At 45.0% G+C, this 17,436-nt stretch overlaps 1 protein-coding gene and 1 non-coding gene across 2 annotated transcripts in view; one reads left to right on the top strand and one right to left on the bottom strand.

Moving 5' to 3' along the window:
• Positions 1 to 17,436, bottom strand: part of TMEM132C (transmembrane protein 132C) — a 452,167-nt gene that overhangs the window by 355,514 nt on the left and 79,217 nt on the right. The window lies entirely within an intron of this gene.
• Positions 5,833 to 5,905, top strand: TRNAG-CCC. The gene has a single exon. It is a non-coding gene; the product is annotated as a tRNA-Gly (tRNA).

Below are 17,436 nucleotides of genomic sequence, written 5' to 3' on the forward strand. Positions count from 1 at the left end.
AGCAGCTATTTGTCTGATGGATGTTGAGTAAGTGAACGATATATGTGGTCAATGAGCAGACACCATGAATTTAGAGTCTTTGCTTGCAAGCAACTGAAAACAATACTGGCTCCCATAGGTACAGAAAGAATTGCCATGTATACCCTCAGAGCCAGAGGGGTGCTTGGACAATGGGTGGAGCAGTTCAAAGAAGCAAGTATGGAATGAACAACTGTAAGGGGAACTCCTGAAATCCAAAAGTTCACATTGAGTGTCTTTGCGGGGGTTAAGTCCTGAATCAATCAGTTCTAAAGCCTTGCAAGATTCATGTGCCACGAATACAGCATCTGAGTAATATCTCTCTTCACCGTTCATCACAGCCAGGTTGTCCCATTTCTTTGATGGTTCAGGCCTGACATCTATGCCCTGACGTGGAGTTAGCAGAGGGGGCATCAATTTCCTTCGATCACATGGGGAAAGCGTGAGGTTCCTTCAGGCACGTCAGGGGCTGTTATCAGCAGGCACACATGGACACTGACACTTATATTAATGAAAATTAAATAAAATTAAGAATTCAGTTCCTCAGTGTCACTAGCCTCATCTTGAGTGTCCAATGGCCCTACTGGATAGCCCAGACACTTAGCATATTTCCACGGTCACACAAAGTCCTTCTTTAAAAATTAATTAATTTGGCTGTGCTGGGTCTTAGTTGTGGCACTTGCGATCTTTAGTTGCATCATGCAGGATCTAGTTCCCTGATCAGGGATTAAACCCAGGCTCCCTGCACTGGGAGCACACAGTCTTAGCTACAGGACCACCAGGGAAGCCCCTCAAGGAAGTCCCCACATGAAGTTCTACTGAACAGCACTGCTGCCACCAAGTTCAGGTTCCCTGTGCTATTCTCTTTTATTCCTGTGGATTTGCTGCGTCTGTGTCTGTGTGTCTGCGTATATGTGTGTGCACACAATGCATCCATCTCAAATTGTTATCACATAGCACAGGGAACTCTACTCAACAATCTGTAATAAGCTATATGGGAAAAGAATCTGAAAAAGAATGGTTAGATGTGCAACTGAATCAGTTCACTGTACATCTGAAACTAACACAACATTGTAAATCAACAATAAGTAAGTGTTAGTCACTCAGTTCAGTTCAGTTCAGTTCAGTTGCTCAGTCGTGTCCGACTCTCTGCGACCCCATGAATCGCAGCACGCCAGGCCTCCTTGTCCACCACCAACTCCCGGAGTTTACTCAAACTCATGTCCATCGAGTCGGTGATGCCATCCAGCCATCTCATCCTCTGTTGTCCCCTTCTCCTCCTGCCCCCGATCCCTCCCAGCATCAGGGTCTTTTCCAATGAGTCAACTCTTCCAATGAGGTGGCCAAAGTATTGGAGTTTCAGCTTCAGCATCAGTCCTTCCAATGAACACCCAGGACTGATCTCCTTCAGGATGGACTGGTTGATTAGTCAATCAGTTGAGTTCAACTCTTTGTGACCCTCTGGACTATACCCTGCCAGGCTCCCCTGTCCATGGGATTCTCCAGGCAGGAATACTGGAGTGGGTTGCCATTCCCTTCTCCAGGGGAATCTTCCCAACCGAGGAATCGAACCCCTGTCTCCTGCACTGAAGGCAGATTCTTTATGATCTGAGCCACTAGGGAAGCTCTAATATAAAGTAAAAAGTAAATTTAAAAAACTAAGCAAAATTATTATCACAGATGTATCCATGTCACATCTGATTCTTCTTTGGGATGTTAGACTATCAAGTGCAGGCATTATTGTATATCTGGCACTGAGGGAAACCTGAGCACCAAGCAGGCACTTCATAAATATCTGCCAATCAACATATGATGAACATTTCAAACCCACCACCATGATGATCATTCTTGCAATTTAACAGAAATTATTTTAAAAATTAAATAGTCTTCATCCCCAGTCCTCTTGGGCTCTAAACTGTTATTTTGCCTTTGCTGCTCAAAAACATCACTCTCATTAGCAGGTTTCAAATCAGTTTGATCCTGCTGTAAAGACGAAAGAACAGCTGTATTTATTTTTGCACTCATCATGGGCCTGTAGAGCAGTGTCTGCTTGATAAGTAAGACCAACGAGAGAGCCCAAGAAGGAACAGAATAGGATTCCCCTGGTGGCCCAGAGGTTAAGAATCACCTGCCAATGCAGGGAGCATGAGTTCGAGCCCTGGTGTGGGAACTAAGATGGCCACATGCCCTGGGGCAATTAAGCCCATGAGCCACAACTACAGAGGCCCAAGTACCCTAGAGCCCATGCTCACAACAAGAGAAGCCCCCACTCGCCACAACTGGAAAAAGCCTGTGCGCAGCCTAAATAAATAAAATTTAAAAAAAAAATTTTTTTTAAAGGAATAAAACATTCCTTGGGTGTTGGAGGCCTGTTGAGCTGCCCAGGGAAGGGGTTGGAGATGGCATCTCGGCAGAGGTCGCAAGATGAGACCAGCTTCAGAGAGCCCAAAGAGAAGCAAGAATCTCTGTGTTTATTCTCAGAATAAAGTCAGAGGAAGGACTCATTCATAAGGATGGGTGGCTTGGTTCCGCACGCAGCTATAGAAAATGACAAGCAGAAGGTCAAGGAAGCTCTTCCTAAGCAACAGGATGTGGACTGGCCAGTGATGAGGAGGTGAGCCTAGACTCTGTCCCAGGGATACTCCTGGGACCTCACGGGCATCCTCCAGCCCCTCTAAGCCTCAGTTTTCTCATCTGCAAGATGGGGATGCTCCTGCATCCCTGCTGTCGAGGGGATTTATCAGGGTGCTTGGCTGTGATGAGTGTGCACACATCCAGCACATGGAAACACGTGTCTGCGGCTCCCATGTGTGTGGCTCGTGCCAGTTTGTGCTTCTCTTCCTGTTTCAGTTAGGAGAACAAGGGGCACAAATTCAAGTGCGTCCTTGTGTGAGCAGGTTTCCCTGCCACACTCCTCTGAAGGCTGAGGGAAGCGTTCAGGTCTTGTCAGTTTCCCCCAGTGGTTCTCAGGTCCATTTCCTACACGACTCCTGTACAAAGTACCCCTACCTGAGCCCTCACGGGCTCTGGGGCACACAGGTCCTCCAAAGCCTCACCCCCAGTCATGTGCTCCTGTCCTGGGGACTACAGGACTGGTCCAGGCCCCACTCCAGCGTCCTTGGTGGTCAAGACACTCACCCCAAAACTAGAAGGCCCTGGACTGGTTCTGTAGGGTGCTCAGGTACATGCGCACACACACACTTACACACACCCTCTACACACCACTACCACCCACACAAACAAACACACACATACACACACATACTCACATTCTACCTACCCACACAAACTCACACCCCTCTGCACATACCACCACCATCTACACACACATCCCACCATCTATAGACACACACACATCCCATCTACACAAACATGCACACAGATACACACACACACATATATCTATACACACACATACCCACACCCCTATATACCATCACCACCACCTACAAAAAAAAAATAGACACATATACACACCACCATCTACACATACATCCCACTTATACAAACACACACATACGCAACCACCTACACACACAATTAACTTAAAAAGTAGTTATGATATCATTCTGATATTACTTTATACCACTTACTACCAATTTTTTAGTGAGAAAACCCAACTCTGACATCAGGAAATGTAAAAAAGAATAGCACTACTTTCATTTGCTCATGAAGCATGATCATCAGTGCAAACATTGATCCAAGCCACAGGCTGCCAACTTTTGAGCTGGGTAAGCAGATATTAATTCGCAGGTGGCTCAGTGCTAAAGAATCTGCCTGCCAATGCAGGAGACACAGGTTCGATCCCTGGATCAGGAATATCCCCTGCAGGAGCAAATGGCAACCTGTTCCAGTATTCTTGCCTGGGAAATCCTATGAACAGAGGAGCCTGGTGGGTGGGCTATAGTCCATGGGGTCGCAAAAGAGTCAGACATGACTAAGCATGCATGCGCAAGCAGATACTAAAGATTTAAAATCCACTCTATGATTACATAGAGTCGAGACTTCTTTCTTTACAAAAGAGGTTGTATAACCCTTCTTTCTCTGAGTAGTCATGACCTGGGGCCACAATACTCTTTCTACCATTTTAGAAAAGTTTTCAACTCTCCCAACCCATGAGCATCCACCCAGGGCAGGCAGCCTGCCCCACTCTGGGCCTCTCTGCTCTGGGGGCTGCATCCCTGGGGTTGCTGGGGGTTGAGAGGAGCCTGACTTGCCTACAGAAGTAATTCCTGCCACACCAGCTCCTAAGAAGCAGCAGTTACCCTGACACAGGTAGCCCAGTGGACTGAGAACCCTGATGGCGCTGCACGGGTCCCTGTCGCTGTGTTCAGAATCCCCAGTGGGAATTGGAGAGAAGCTCAGGTGGAGAGGGGTGGCTGCCCCTGTCTTGCTGTGGAGTGATGGACACCCTAGAGAAGGGCAGAGGGGGACACATTTCTTTTCTCGCCTCCAAGAGCGGAAGAAACAAGCAGAAGCATGGGACTGGATGGATCTTGCCCTTAGTGATGGGGGTCAGGGATTCCTTGCATCCTTTAGACCTGTCTGAATTTAGCAATCTGATTGCATCGAGGCAGAAAAACCACACACATATTGGGGGTGATGGAGGTGGTGTGGGAAACCCCGGGATGGCAGTTTCCATGAATGCAAGTGGTGGGATCAGTAAGAAAGCCAGGCTTGGAAAGAGGCAGCAGATACAAGCCAGGGATACAAGCCAGGGACAGTCAGGGGACAGAGAGGGCCTTCATGCATTCCCCCAAGAATTCCCTTCTCATTTCAACGTGATCAGGTTATATACAGGAACCCCCAAACTCCTATTTGATTTAAGTGAGGGGGCATACAGTCATCCTGGTATTCAGCTTATTGGGTTTCTTAGTATTGGGCTGGCCAAAAAGTTCATTTGAATTTTTCCATACGATGTTACAGAAAATCCGAATGGCTTAGCTAACACAATATAATGTATAGAGATATTTAATATGTAGGTGTGGGGTGCAGGTGTCTGGCTTGGGAGATGGAGAAGCAAAGAGAGACAGAAGGAAAGACAAAGAGGGAGAGACAGAGAGACGTTACATGACTTTGAATATAAATGGGGCTTCCCTTGAAGCTCAGTCAGTGAAGAATCTGCCTGCAATGCAGGGGACCTGGGTTCGATTCCTGGGTCGGGAAGATCCCCTGGAGAAGGAAATGGCAACCCACTGCAGTATTGTTGCCTGGAGAATCCCATGGACAGAGGAGCCTGGCAGGCCCCAGTCCATGGTGTTGAAATGTCTATCTCCTCTATTTATCTTCAGTAAATTGCATTGGGTTGGCCAAAAAAATTCGTTCAGGTTTTACTGTAAGCTGTTACAGAAAAACCCCAAAGAACTTTTTGGCCAGCCCCATAAAAATCCACCTCTATTTTAGGTGGAAATAATTACACTTTGAGCAGAAAAACAAAAGCCACCTCCCAAGAAAAGCGAACTGCCGAGCTGACAAGACTCATTACAAGGCCGGACCTGGCATGGGGTCTCCGGGGCGAGCAGGAGGCTGTGACATTAACACATGGTTCATTACAACCGAATTAGAGATTGGTTCCTCCAGCGCTCCAGAAATTAGGGATGGTCAGTAGCAACTTGATTTTCCCATGAAAGCAGGAAGCATCTTGTTCAATGCTGGAAAATCACTAATTATAGTGTGGAAGCTATTTAAATGCACAGACACCCTCTTGCCCCTCTAGTTTTCTGTTTTAACTCTGTAATTTCCAGATGTCAATGTCCTCTCCTCCGGAGAGCTGTGGTTGGTTGGAGAATCAAGAAAACAAGTAGCACGGGGATTTCCTTGATGGTCCAGTGGCTAAGACTCTGCGCTCCCAATGCAGGGGGCCTGGGTTGGATCCCCGGTCAGGGAACTAGATCCCACACACTGTAACTAAAGATCTTTGCCACAGCGAAGATCCAGCACAGCCAAATAAATAAAAAATGTTTAAAAAGTAATGCAGCTGAAAAATCACGTTTATACCTGTATGTCCAATGGGGTCATCACATTGAGTTGAGAAAGATTCAGCTCTCTAGGAAAGACAGAATAATTCTGAGTGGCCTGGATCCTGCTGTCGTAACACACCATGATTTTGTGCTCTAGGTAGATGGGTTGGATTCTGATTCACTTGGTAGGTTGGTCTCAGAACCCCAGCTTCTTTCCATGACAGCCTCCCCTGCTGTTTGGTTATTCTAGTCTCTAAGACACATTTGTCATTCAACTTTATTCAATGTGACCATGAAATACAAGCTAAATATTTCTTTTGGCGCTCCATCCAAGAAAAAAAAAAAAAACCATTGGTTCCAAGAGCAGAGAACAAATTCAACTTTTCAAACCCTAAGGATTTTTCAAGGGTGATTCATGCACGCGATCATTCATTTACTTACTCATTCACCCAACACGTATCTGTTGTGTGCCCATGGGATGCCTGGCACTGTTCTGGGTGCCGAGGACACAGCTGAGAACAAAACAGACAAAAGACCTCCCTACTGGAGATGACCTGTTTATAGTGGAAAACCAGCACCAAAAAAGATAGGTAATAAAGTGTAGAGTAGATGACATAATGACAAGACAGACAGGGGATAAGGAATGTGGGGAGACAATTTTAAATAGGGTACCTGGGAGCCTCACTGAGCCAAAAGGATTTAAATAAAGCCCTGGAAGAGGCAAACTCAGAGTTTTCAGGGCTTTGTAGGCAAAGGAGACAGCACGTGCAAAGGTCCTGGGGTAGGAGCTTGACTGAAACATTTGAGGCCAGTGAGGAGGAGGGAAGGGGATTAGGAGAGGAGTGTGTGTGGAGGCAGGTAAAGATCACACCTTGCAGGCAATGGTAAGGACTTGGTGTTCATTTTCAGTGAGATGGGAACCATGGAAAGAGTCAAGCAGAGATAAGTCTGTCATAGACAGACTTTAAGAGATCATTGAACTGAGAGTGGATGTGAACTGCAGCAATATGGCAGCAGGAAACTAGTTTGGAGGTTCTCATAAGCGTCCAGGTGAGAGACAATGGTGGCTTTCACGCTATGTGGTTTTTCCCTGAGGACTCCTGAAATGTAGCCTCTTGTAAGAAGCAGATTCTGGTATATCCCTTACTACAGGGTACAGCCTGTCTGCGGGGACAGTCCTCAGATACAAGCTCCATCTGTGCTGTGCCCCGCTGAAAACTCTGTGCTGTCTAGAGCATCCCTCTGGTATCCTCACTTGCCCTCCTCTTGATAATAAGCTCTCCCTCTCCCTCTCTTCTTCCTGATCCTTTGTTATCTAGGTGTCCCAAGGGTTGGCAACCAGAGCTATTCCAAAGAAGACTTGATTCTTTGCCAACAGCTACGACAAGAATTCAGCCAGGCTTTCACTTATGGCTTATCCTCGTGATCCTGTCTGCCTTTGAAAATGGAGGCTTCTCTATTTCCTTTTTTTAAGCATCCTTGAGCTTATTCTGAAATATTTATGTGTTTATTTTTGGTTGTGTCAGTCTTTATGGCATGACGTTTCTTTCATCATAGTGGGCAGCTTTCTCTCCGGTTGCAGTGTGCGGCGCTCTGGTTGTGGCACATGGACTCAGGAGTTGCCCCGCGGCATGTGGGATCTTCGTTCCCAGACTAGAGATTGAACTTGCATCCCCTGCATTGGAAGGCAGATTCTTAACCACTGGACCACCAGAAGTCCGCGGCTTCTTTATTTCAATCCAGAGAAGATTGTTTCTTCTCTGGGTTCCTCCCTGGCTTAAAATGTAATATCCCAAGAGGGTTTTCCTCTTCTCATTCAGATGTCATGTCTTTGGATTTAAGTGGGAGGGATTTAGGGTTGTCTCCAGAAAGAAAGGAGCTCCTCAAACCAGGATATTTTGGTCATACCCACTGGATGGCATACCCACAGTGCTGGGCAGTCATGTAGAGTGATGCTGTCTGGTACCAGAACTCAGAAGACGCACTTGTCACCAGCCCAGGCTGGTTTGGGCTTCAGATTACCTGGTGACAAGATGTGTGTGGGTGGAGGGAGTCATAGTGGGGTCGGGGATTCCTCCAGCTTGTGTAAATGCTCCTTCAGTCTTCTTCACGAAGCCTCTAGGCCCACTTGGAGTCCTGCATGATGCACACAGCATGCTACGGTGTGTGCTAAAGTGTGCAGGTAACACACAAAACACACAGAGCCAGAATGACTCTGGAAGGTCTTCTAAAATCACCTCCAAAGGACAGGGCAGTTCCACTGATCCTTAAACCCAGCACAGCATCCTTCTCTTCTTGATGATGCCCCAGATAAAGCCATGAATTTCAGTTTAGATACCACACTGTACAGACTCACAAACACAGAGAACAGACTTGTGGTTGCCACAGTAGAGCAGGGAGGGATGGATTGGGAGTTTGGAACCAACAGATACAAATGTTTGGATAGAGAATGAATAAAGAAGGTGCTGCCATAGAGCACAGGAAACTCTATGCAGTGACTGTGATAAACCATCACGGGGGGAAAGAATATGAAAAAGAATATATATATATATACACATATACATACATGCACACATGTACACATGTGTGTATGTAAAAAGAATGTATACATTAAAATGTGTACATGTGTGTACATGCACACATATACATGTATATTCTTTTTCCTATTCTTTTTCATGATGGTTTATCACAGGATAGGGCTTCCCAGGTGGCGCTTGTGGTAAAGAACACACCTTTCAATGCAGGTGTGGGTTCAATCCCTGGGTCGGGAAGATTCCCTGGAGAAGGACATGGCAACCCACTCCCATACTCTTGCCTGGAGAATCCCAAGGACAGAGGAGCCTAGCGGGCTACAGTCCGTGGGGTCGCAAAGAGCCTGACACAACTGAGCAACCAAGTATGCGTGCATGCATATATGTATAACTCAATCACTTTGTTGTATAGCAGAAATTAACACGACATTGTAAATCAACTATATTTCAATAAAATAAAATTTTAAAAATAGGTATTATGTTGTAAAAGGAGAGGAGGAAGAGAGGAAGGGAGGGAGATAAATATAAAAACCCCTACTCCGTCTCTGCCCCCCTCTACTGAGCATGATGAGGGAGCAAATGTTCAGGATGGGGTCTTTAGACCCACACACGCTCACATGAGTCCATGGGCAGGGGGGTACCCGTGGGTAAAAGTCAGTCTGTCCCTCTGTCTATCTCTCTGGCTGAGCACATTCAGTTTATTTCACTCTAGCTAAACATGAATACCAGTAATGCTGAAGAAGCTGAATTGAATGGTTCTATGAAGACTTACAAGACCTTTTAGAACTAACACCCAAAAAAGATGTCCTTTTCATTATAGGGGGCTGGAATGCAAAAGTAGGAAGTCAAGAAACACCTGGAGTAACAGGCAAATTTGGCCTTGGAGTACGGAATGAAGCAGGGCAAAGGCTAACACGGTTTGGCCAAGAGAACGCACTGGTCATAGCAAACACCCTCTTCCAACAGCACAAGAGAAGACTCTACACATGGACATCACCAGATGGTCAACACCGAAATCAGATTGATTATAGTCTTTGCAGTCAAAGATGGAGAAGCTCTATACAGTCAGCAAAAACAAGACTGGGAGCTGACTGTGGCTCAGATCATGAACTCCTTATTGCCAACTTCAGACTTAAACTGAAGAAAGTAGGGATAACCACTAGACCATTCAGGTATGATGTAAATCAAATCCCTTATGACTATACAGTGGAAGTGAGAAATAGATTTAAGAGACTAGATCTGATAGACAGAAAGCCTGATGAACTATGGGGAGGTTCGTGACATTGTACAGGAGACAGGGATCAAGACCAACCCCATGGAAAAGAAATGCAAAAAGGCAAAGTGGTTGTCTGAGGAGGCCTTACAAATAGCTGTGAAATGAAGAGAAGTGAAAAGCAAAGGAGAAAAGGAAAGATATTCCCGTTTGAATGCAGAGTTCCAAAGAATAGCAAGGAGAGATAAGAAAGCCTTCCTCAGCTATCACTGCAAAGAAATAGAGGAAAACAACAGAATGGGAAAGACTAGAGATCTCTTCAAGAAAATTAGAGATACCAAGGGAATATTTCACACAAAGATGGGTTCAATAAAATACAGAAATGGTATGGACCTAACAGAAGCAGAAGATATTGAGAAGAGGTGGCAAGAATGCACAGAAGAACTGTACAAAAAAGATCTTCACCACTCAGATAATCACAATGGTGTGATCACTCACCTAGAGCCAGACCTCCTGGAATGTGAAGTCAAGTGGGCCTTAGAAAGCATACTACGAACAAAGCTAGTGGAGGTGATGGAATTCCAGTTGAGCTATTTCAAATTCTGAAAGATGATGCTGTGAAAGTGCTGCACTCAATATGACAGCAAATTTGGAAAACTCAGCAGTGGCCACAGGACTGGAAAAGGTCCGTTTTCATTCCAATCCCTAAGAAAGGCAATCCCAAAGAATGCTCAAACTACCACACAGTTGCACTCATCTCACATGCTAGTAAAGTAATGCTCAAAATTCTCAAAGCCAGGCTTCAGCAATACATGAACCGAGAACTTCCAGATGTTCAAGCTGGTTTTAGAAAAGGCAGAGGAACCAGAGATCAAATTGTCAATATCCTCTGGATCATCGAAAAAGCAAGAGAGTTCCAGAAAAACATCTATTTCTGCTTTATTGACTACACAAAAGCCTTCGACTGTGTGGATCACAATAAACTGTGGAAAACTCTGAAAGAGATGAGAACACCAGACCACCTGACCTGCCTCTTGAGAAACCTGTATGCAGGTCAGGAAGCAACAGTTAGAACTGGACATGGAACAACAGACTGGTTCCACATAGGAAAAGGAGTACGTCAAGGCTGTATATTGTCACCCTGCTTATTTAACTTCTATGCAGAGTACATCATGAGAAACGCTGGGCTGGAAGAAGCACAAGCTGGAATCAAGATTGCCAGGAGAAATACCAATAACCTCAGATATGCAGATGACACCACCCTTATGGCTGAAAGTGAAGAGGAACTAAAAGGCCTCTTGATGAAAATGAAAGAGGAGAGTGTAAAAGTTGGCTTAAAACTCAACATTCAGAAAACTAAGATCATGGCATCTGGTCCCATCACCTCATGGGAAATAGATGGGGAGACAGTGGAAACAGTGTCAGACTTTATTTTTCTGGGCTCCAAAATCACTGCAGATGGTGACTGCAGCCATTAAATTAAAAGACGCTTACTCCTTGGAAGGAAAGTTATGACCAACCTGGATAGCATATTAAAAAGCAGGGACATTACTTTGCCAACAAAGGTCCGTCTGCTCAAGGCTATGGTTTTTCCAGTGGTCCTGTATGGATTTGAGAGTTGGACTGTGAAGAAAGCTGAGCACCGAAAAATTGATGCTATTGAACTATGGTGTTGGAGAAGACTCTTGAGAGTCCCTTGGACTGCAAGGAGATCCAACCAGTCCATCCTGAAGGAGATCAGTCCTGGGTGTTCATTGGAAGGACTGATGCTGAAGCTGAAACTCCAGTACTTTGGCCACCTCATGCAAAGAGTTAATTCATTGAAAAAGACCTTGATGCTGGGAGGGATTGGGGGCAGGAGGAGAAGGGGACGACGGAAGATGAGATGGCTGGATGGCATCACCGACTCGATGGGCATGAGTTTGAGTAAACTCTGGGAGTTGGTGACGGACAGGGAGACCGGACGTGCTGCGATTCATGGAGTCGCAAAGAGTCTTACACGACTGAGTGACTGAACTGAACTGAACTGAAACATGCATAATGATGCCCCAGTTTGCAGACAGAAGTTATTCACACTGGGCTCCCTGGAGGTGAGGGGATCAAGCCATGCCCGCCATGGGGCCACTCTTCTCTGCTGACACTGGCATTTGTACAGAAACCTTCATCAGAGCATCCACCTTTTAATAACTCCTTGTGTCAAGATGCCTGACATCTATCAGGCAGCTCAAATAACAAAGTATTTTTTCCTAAAGGTAAAACAGGTTGCAAATAATAACAAAAGTCACAATGAAGTGATGAAGTGATACTGACTTTTTGCATCTCTAGGCCAGGCATTTTTTCCAGTCTTTCATACCTCTCCCCTCAGTCATTCTCATGCTGCCCTGATGCGGAGAAAAGGAAGACCCCAGGAGCTCAAGTCACTCATTCTAGGTCACAGAGTCAGGCAGAGCCAAGCTGTCCCCCTGTTCTGCTCTCAAGCCCCACATGGAAGCAAAGAGAATCACTGTGCTGACACTATTCACAGGAAGTACACAGCCCAATAATAGCCTCCATGGGAGAAGGAATTGGGCAAATTAAGGTCCTGAAATGGAATGGCTCTTTCTGAGTTGTCCTCTGTGGTCCTGTCCTGGGCTTTTAAGAAATCTCTGTGGAAAAGAGCTTCATACAAACTACAGCTGCATTTTCCGGAGCAGTGACCACTGGCAGAACTGTAAGGGGGAACAGACTCTGAAGGTCTCAGATGACAGCTTGATAAGCACCTCTGTTCCATAAGAAAGCTCTTTGCAAGCCCAGGTATAGGAAATCTTTGCTGCCATCACATCACTGGCTTTTCTCCTACGCAAGAGAGAATCCTGTGTCTAAACATGTTTCCCTTTTCACCTGGGCTGCCAGGAAACCTCTTAATAAAACTATTTCAAAAATTAGCGGAGGGACTTCCCTGGTGGTGCAGTGGCTAAGCCTTCACCTTCCTATGCAGAGGGTCCGAGTTCAATGCCTGGGGGCAAAGCTAAGATCCCACATGCCTCAGGGCCAAAAAACCAAAACAGAAACAATGTTGTCACAAATTCAATAAAGACTTTAAAAAATGGTCCTTGTCAAAAAAAAAATCTTAAGAAGAAATTAGTGGAATAATCCAGTCATTTCTTGGACCATAGAATAGGATACTCAGTAAGATCCAAACCTCTGAAAAAGTTACTTGGAACTATATAGAGTTACTTTTTGAGTATCTAAAGATATAAGAAAGTAATTGATTCTCCAATCCCTAAACTGTGATAAGCTTTCTCTAGCCGCCACCTGACATTATCTATTAACCTCAACTTTTGCTCAGCCACCTACATACAGACCCTACGGCTGCCATCTGCTAGGTTTCCATGGGGGCATCTCAAGGATGCTGCTAGGTCTCCATGGGGGCATCTCAAAAATGCTGCTGACTCTGCACCTGGAACAGGATGTTCAGACCCCCTGAAAACCACAAAGACCCGGCTCCATCAGCATCCTCTTCATTAGGCAATCAGCGTCCATTCACATCACCGCTGCCCAGAGCAGGTCCTCACTGTACATGAAAGGAAAAGAGGAGGAAAAGCTCTCTGACCACTAATAGAAAACATCCCGGAGCACGAGGGTTCCAGGGGGAGGGGAGCAGCCACGGCAGGCAGCAGAACTCCAGCCCTGCCATCCCTGGGAAGGATCAAAGCAGGATGAAACAAAACCCATCTGGTCTAGAGAGGAGCCTTGGCTCATGGAGAATAATCAGATGTAAAGGCTTCTCAACACTTGCCTGGCTTTTTAAGCACCCCCACAGCACAGAAGAAAAAGGAGGAGGAAATGGTGGCTGGGTGATCAAACTCTCTGAGAGTGGTGAGTGACATCTCAGCAGATGGGGGGTGGGGGTCTGCTAGGAGGAGTCCCTCCGTGCCTCTCTCAAGCTTCAAAAAGGTCTAGGGGAGTTTCTATCTTACACTGTCAGGATAACTCAGCTCCTTGACTAATACTTTCAAACAGCAGTAGTTAGTAAGGTTTTCCGAGAAAGAATTTAGCACAATAGGATACTTTTCTCCCTGTGCTTCTTCTTACCAAAATAACTTCAAAGAACTATGGTTGGGTGAAATTGTAATGAGGGAGATGGGGTTGGCTGTGGAATCCCAGAGGTGTGTGGGGGTGGGGGGGGGTGGGGAAAGAGAGATATGGAGAGAGAATAATATATAAATATCAGTTAGGATAGCTCAAAGCAAAAGTGGTTCATAAAGTAGATAGAAATGTATTTCTTTCTCATTTCAAATCCAAGGAAGTGAGGTAGTCCAGGCTGGTTGGATGGTTCCCTGATACGAGAGACCCACAAATTCACATTCTCGGCCTGTGATTTCTAACTCATGGCCCAAGATGGCCGCACCAATTCCAGCCATCATGTCTACATTCTAATCAGAAGCAAGAAAAAAAGAGATGAGGCCTCTCCCCAGTCCTTTTAAAAACATTTCTTAAAAGTTGCACATCCCATGTACACTTACTTCTATTGTAGAGATTAGCTAGCTCTATCCATCTCCAGGGAATGTTGGGTAATGTAGTTTTTTTTTTCTGCTAAACTACACATTTTTGCCTAAAACTGTAGCTGACATTGAGCTAAAATACTTCAAAGTCCTTTGGAATAATAAAACACCATGGGGGATAAACAGTTAGTAGTGACAGTAATTTCTCTTTTATATCAACAGACTGGCTTTATCTTCCTTTACTACTCCAAATTACAATACTTCCTGAAAATTCTCCTGACAACCAGTAAAGAGAGCAAAAATAGTTAGCTTGCCTTTCCATCCTAAACCTCCAGGGAAACAAGTGAAAAGCAACACAGAAGCTGGTCAGAGCCTTCATCAGCAGATACTCAAAGAGAGAACAGACAGTACCAATAACATGAGCAGCACACTTTCCCAAACGAGGTATGTTTCATCTCATCTTCAGAGGACCCCATTTCAGTACATGACTAAGTTTAGCTCAGTGAAGGCAGCTGATGCCAACATTAGCAAACTGATTCATCAATTGACTCACTTAAAATACTAGGTCCTTACTTTGACTATTCCTGTCCTTTGCCTTTCTCCCCCTACTACATTATTTCTACTTCCTTATTGATTTGCAACAACTCTTTATATATTAAAGATAAAATACCCTTGTCATCTTATTGACATCAACATTAGCTTTAACAAAACAATTGAGTCTTCTAAAAACAGCTCAGAATGAAGACCCATGAGATTCCAAGTTTTGAACAGAATTAGGCAGAAAAATGTTTTGACCCAGAGAAATAAGATGATGATTTTAGGCAAGAGCAAATGTGAGACAACCAAGCACCCTTTCTGTGTGAACATCACTCTTAGTCAGGGCTCCAGTATGGTTGAGACAACTGTGTGCCCAAACCATGGAGGCTTTTGGTGCATCCCCAAATGTCTTTATCCAATGAAAAAGCAAAAAACAGCAGTGAAAAGTCATTTTAAGGAGTTCCTGGTGTCTTGGATGAGTGTAGGAAGGTATGTGAAAACGGCTTGCAATCTCAAAAGAAAGATCAAGATATTCTTCATCTTGCTGCCCAACTGTCTGCACAAAGACTTGCATCCATGACCATATCTGTGTTAGAGGAACAGGAAGAGGAAGTGGTCCAGAATCATCCTCCAGAGAATATCTATTTGGACGTAACTCTGCCAAGATTCTGGGTCTGTGAAGCTTCTGAGCAGCTTCCTGGAGTTGGGGGGTGGGGAGGGAGGTTGTGGGGGAGGGCCTTGAAGTTGCCCAACAGTTGCTTGGAGTTGAAGAAAGGTTAGGCAACTTTCCTTCTACTCTGGCTCAGGATCCAGGTTCTGAAGACTCTTGGGATACATGGAAAATCGCAGGCCATGCTGCTCAAGTTTCTCTCTTTTTTAAAAAAAAAATTTGTATTTTATACTGCAGTATAGTCCTGCCTGGAGAATCCCATGGACAGAGAAGCCTGGTGGGCTACAGTTCACAGGGTCACAAAGAGTCGGACACGACTGAAGCGACTTAGCACACACATGTACTCACAGTTGATTGACAATGTTATGTCAGTTTCAAATTCTTTGCCCATTTAGGTTATTACAGAAGGTTGAGTATAGTTCCTTGTGCTATACAGTAGGTCCTTGTTGGTTATCTATTTTAAATATAGTAGTGTGTATATGTTTCTTTTAAAGTACTGGTGTTTGAGACCCAGGGAGGGGAAAAACCCAGTGTGAGATGCACAGGATGGGACCTCCCTCTGTGCAGTCACATCTTTGCGGGAAGATAATAAACAGAAGCAAGAGCAGCTCTGAGCATTGGGGACCACTTGACACCCCTCTGCACGCACCCACTTTTCCCCATCTAATAGTGGGTGGAGCAGAAAAAGGGCCTCTCTGCTTGAATCAGGCCAAACAGGTACATCATGGAAACCTGCAGGCCTCCCTGAACCACAGCTCTTGATCTGCCAGGGAAATGAAATCTGGGGACCCGCCCCCTTCTTGCCCCGAACTTCCTGGCTCCTCCGGATAAACCAGCAAAGGCAAGATTAGACCAGGAGAGAGACAGACCTCCGACCCCCTGGGCTGACATCCTGCCCCCGCAGATGAACTTAAAAGGAGAAGCCTCTGTAACTTGATCCCCTTTGCCTCTGAGAGCTGGAGGCCCTTGGAGGGGCCTGGCAGGTCTCCCTGAACACAGACCACATGCCTGCAGGGGGAGGCTGACCTCCAGTGCTTTGAAGGAGGAAACCTCCCCCAAGCCAGACACACACTCACACAAAAAATAAGCAGAGGCTGGAAACCCTTTTGAAATTTGCCTTCCAGATGTGCAAATCCAGACAACCCAGGAGGGGCACTCCGAGAGACACAGAAGATCCTTAAATGCTTAAGTTAAGTCCTCCTTAAGGATCTCACGCTAATCACTTAAGCCAACCAACATCTTTACAAAATCGAGGGAATTACCCAAAGACCTCTATGCAGGGTATTTCTAAGTAGAGACTCAGCTTGCCTCCTCCCCTGACATCATGTGGAATGACTCAGGCAACAGTTAATAAATCTTAAGACCTTGGGATGGATTTCATCTTCTGTGCAGGGAAAAATACACACACACACACACACACACACCCCTATGCACATATCTCAAGAAGGGAAATAAGAAAGAACAGGATATAAGAGGGGAGGGATAAATTGGGATAATCGGCTCAATATATACACACTACTATATACAAAATAAATAACTGATAAAAACCTACTGTATAGCCAAGGAACTCTACTCAATTCTCTTTAATGATGTACATGGGAAAAGAACCTAAAAAATGAGTGAATATATGTATATGGATAACTGATTCACTTTGCAATCCACCTGAAACTAACACGACACTGTAAATCAACTATATGCCCATAAAAATGTAAATTATTAAAGAATAATAATAAATCTAGTTACTATGAATAATTGTCTCAGTATGAAGAACAGAAATTTATTAAAATATTTGCATTTTCCAAAAATAAAACAACAAAAAGTAAAACAACCAACAAAAAACCCACAAAAAAAAGAACAATATCTAAGTGTAATCCTTGACTGATCAGAAAGCTATAGTCAAAGACAGTCAAAGGCTCAGGCAGGGGTAGGAGGGACATGCTGAGAACGCTTGCTTTGGAAAACTTTCCCAGCCATTCCCTCTGTCCATTTACTGAGCCACATTTACTGGATGCCCGCTAGGTAC

Source organism: Cervus canadensis, chromosome 1, assembly GCF_019320065.1.
Source record: "Cervus canadensis isolate Bull #8, Minnesota chromosome 1, ASM1932006v1, whole genome shotgun sequence".
Classification (NCBI taxonomy): Eukaryota; Metazoa; Chordata; class Mammalia; order Artiodactyla; family Cervidae; genus Cervus; species Cervus canadensis.